At 28.4% G+C, this 4,310-nt stretch overlaps 1 long non-coding RNA gene across 1 annotated transcript; it reads left to right on the plus strand.

Annotated features, from left to right (window-relative positions):
* The first annotated feature begins 634 nt into the window (after positions 1-634).
* LOC145323252 (uncharacterized) lies at positions 635-1,069 on the plus strand. The gene is made up of 2 exons (XR_013880895.1): positions 635-738; positions 891-1,069. It is a non-coding gene; the product is annotated as an uncharacterized LOC145323252 (long non-coding RNA).
* Positions 1,070-4,310: the final 3,241 nt, after the last annotated feature.

The following is a 4,310-nucleotide window of genomic DNA, read 5'->3' on the forward strand; positions in this document are numbered from 1 at the left end:
TTGATAATGATTCTACTGTGGTTGATGGTGGTTCTGCTTCTGTTCATGGTGATTCTACTGTTGTTGATGGTGGTTCTGCTGGTGTTGATGGTGGTTCTGCTAATGATGGTAGCAATGAGGAAATCATGGATTTTTATGGGGTGATTCTGCTGCTGTTGATAATGATTCTACTGTGGTTGATGGTGGTTCTGCTTCTGTTCATGGTGATTCTACTGTTGTTGATGGTGGTTCTGCTGGTGTTGATGGTGGTTCTGCTAATGATGGTAGCAATGAGGAAATCATGGATTTTTATGCAGCAGATCCTATTGATGATCCATTATTGATATATGATTAATTTGATATGTTTGTTTGTAATTAGATTTAAGTTAAGATCTATTGCTGATATATGATTAATATTTGATATATTTTGTTTGAAAATTAGATTTAAGTTAAAAAAAAATGCAATTATATTGATTTTTTTTTTTTGTTCCCTGTGGGGAATGTCGTCTGAAAAGGGTTAAATTTATATAAAGTCTTTTAAAATATTAAAAACTGTACATTTTTTGTCTAAATAATCAAATTTGTGTTTCTTGATAAAATATATAAAAAAATAGTATGAGTTAAAATTATTTTATTTTGTACAGCAAATATTAAGAAAAACCAGTTTTATTTGTACATATTAATGCCAGTAGGTTATAAAAGGTCAAGCTAAACATACTATCTGTGCATTTTAGTGATATTAGGCAAAACTTAAATCAGGTACTTTCATTTAAATCAATTTTATTTCATTTGTTAAGTTTTTATTCCCTTTTTCTTATTAAGTAACTTTTTCTGTAATTCAAATTTATAGGGCCTTTTTTATTCAAATTATCTCTTGTTTATTTTGTAGTAATTTTATATTAATATCTTAGAATTTCCGTGTATGATCCAGTTTGTGCAATGTCCACATCTGTGTCTAACTACTTTTGAAAGGTAACCATCCCTAGATAAGGTGGGAGGGCCAGGTGTTGGTCATTTATTCCTATGTTGATTCTCTGCTGATCAAGTATGTATTTTTTTAATGTTATTATCAATAAAGATGTGAAAATGACATTTGAGTTGGTTATTTTTGGCAGTGTGTTCATACGTCACGGTCTTATACTGATTCTTTTGCAATAAAATGCCGTTTATCCAACAAAGGGGGATTCCAGCAAAATAAACCTTTCAATTATACATCAACTTTGTATTAGAGTGGTTCCATGAAATGGGCTTAAACAAAAAAAATATTGACCCCTAAAATTTGTTGATCTCAATGAAGTATATAAACTTTTCATGTATTGTTTAGCATATATTTGCTTACTATACTTCATTTTATAGCAAAAGTGCAAAAATTGTCCCTTTTTACTTTAATTTTTAAAGCAATTTTTAAAGGGTTGCATTTTTTAAAGTATAATGTATTTAAAATTCTGTTGTGATATATTTATAGCAAAATTAGAGCTACGTTAAACGTTTTGTAAAAGCCATAAATTATCATACCAAGGAGCGACAGACACACAGTTTGACAGACCTTCGGAAAACTCATTTTTTTAGAATAGCTTCGATTTATGAATCAGTATAAGAAGAATAATAGATTGATTGAATGATAGAATGTTAGTTTGATAGACTGATAGATTGATAGAATGTTAGATTGATAGAATGATAGATTGATTGAATGATAGATTGATTGAATGATAGATTGATTGAATGATAGATTGATGGAATGATAGATTGATAAGAGGATAGATTGATAGAATATTAGATTTATAGAATAATAGATTGATAGAATGATAGATTGATAGAATGATAGATTGATAGAATGAAAGATTTATAAAATGATAGATTGATAGAATGATAGATTGATTGAATGATAGATTAATGGAATGATAGATTGATAGAAGGATAGATTGATAGATTGATTGAATGATAGATTGATTGAATGATAGATTGATGGAATGATAGATTGATAGAAGGATAGATTGATATAAAGATAGATTGATAGAAGGATAGATTGATAGATTGATAGAATGATAGATTAATAGAATGATAGATTGATAGAATGATAGATTGATAGAATGATAGATTGATAGATTGATAGATTGATAGATTAATAGATTGATAGATTGATAGAATGATAGATTGATAGAATGATAGATTGATAGATTGATAGAAATATAGGTTGATAGAATGATAGATTGATAGAATGATACAAAGTGTAAGAAAGTGAAAAGGTAAAATTTAGAAAAGTAGTTTTGATTGAATTAAATTTTGAAAAAGGAAAATATTGCTTTGAGGCCAGTTTTAGGTTAGGAGGAAAGGGAAATGTAATATGAATATAATCACATGGGTCCTGGGTTGCTTTTAGGCTATTTTTCTGCATCAAGAACTGAATATGTAATGATATTTTCTAATCTAAATATTCATAATAAATAATCATAAAAAATCCGTTATATATAGTTTAAATTATCATTTTTAATGAAAAATGCAAAACTTGTCAATGTCAGTTTTTATAGTTATGCAAATGTTTGCTTTTTGTTTGTAATATCGTTGACAGATTTGACACAATTGTTGTAGTTAACGTTTATAACAAGAACAATTTTTTTATAAGTGGCGCAGCAATAACTAGATGACATGATTTGTAATTTCAATTATAGATTTGGCACAATTATATAATATAACAAAAACAATTATGTTGCTAATTAGCGCAGCAATAACTAGATAGAAATATAACTTTGTATTTGTTTGTAATATTGATGATAGATTTGACATAATTGTTATGGTTAGCGTTAATATCTAGAAAAATTATGTTAATTATTAGTATAGCAATAACTAAATAGTTGACAAGTTTAAAACAATTATTGTAAGCCTTAGATAAACTATAGAGGACGAGATACACCAAAAGACTTATTTTAGTGTATTACTAAACTAAACCTTGCTTAATAATGTGCATAATAATATGGCAAAACTATTCTTATCGGCCACCTGACATAGCAGCAATTGGAACCATTTTTAATTTCTCACTTACACTAAGAACGTTCAAGGTTAATTTAGAAACCGGTTTAGATATCTTATATCTATTTAATTGATGTTTAGATTTGAAATATGTGTCAATTGACCAAAGTCCAAAACTAATCGAATAAAAGGTGAACAACTTTTAAAGAGAAGAGAAAATTACAATTCCTTTTTATTGCAACTACAATCAAATATCTCTCTCTTATTAGATTCGTAGCATTTTTATAAATGTTGTTTTCACTCACTCGCATACTGATTCCCTAACTCAGGTTTTATTTTAAAAATAAGGAGCATGGGTTTCTGTGCTCACTTGGCACTTTGTGGGAAAGCACCTTATTCTTAGTACTATGTACATATCTTCTTTTATTTCTATATGTAAAAACTAGCGGCTACGCCCCTAGATGCCTATATGTTTGGTTTTTGGGTTAAAATCTAAACGATACCTACATATATGCAGATACCTCGCTAGGTTGCGCTGAAGTCTCTTGCGTCAAAAGTCTTTGATTTTTTGTGATTTCTCTTGTGAGGGTGGTGGTGATTTGCTCCCCCAAAATAGTTATAAACCTTCACGGGACCTATGAGAAGCTACCCTGTTAAGGAGAGCCCGATAGGTTAAGCGGTTAGCAAGATCCTTCGGTAAACACAAACAGACAGACAAACGGATATCCTGTTACTTTATTATAAGGATATTTACAGATATGGCCGTTTGGATCTTACTTTAATAAAAACGTATCACCATTTGTGTCTAAAGGGGGAAGAGGTTAAATTTACCCTACTACTAAAAAAGACAATTTTGCCGAGAACATTTAATATTATAAAATGACAATAGATAAAATTTAAAAGAAGTTGTATCAACTTTTTTTTTTATAGCTAGCCGGTCCTTTTAGTAAGTAGTAGATGTAAAATTTTTCATAGAATTCAGATATGCAATCGGTTTTTTGTAGACCTCTTATTTTTTAAGTAATTTAAGTTTTAAAAAAAAAAAATTAAGTCGATTTTAAGGTACTAAAATGCAACAAAAAAAAGAAAGAAAATGGCCATTATGAACAAAAATAGTAAGATCTTTAATTTGACACCTTACTTTTTCAATTCTGTCAGGTAATTATTGAAAAAATCGATTTTTTTAAACCCACGAGAATAAAAACTTTGAACTCAATTTTATCATTTCACAAATAAAAAAATATGGGTTCATATATACCTTTAGAATCAGAAAAATATTACGAATCCATTGTAAGCAAAATTGAAAAAAAAAGTTTACAATATAGTATATAAACTACAATAAAAGGAATTATATGAAAATATCA

Source organism: Acartia tonsa, chromosome 6 (genome assembly GCF_053477335.1).
Source record: "Acartia tonsa isolate MP-2025a chromosome 6, ASM5347733v1, whole genome shotgun sequence".
Lineage (NCBI taxonomy): Eukaryota > Metazoa > Arthropoda > Copepoda > Calanoida > Acartiidae > Acartia > Acartia tonsa.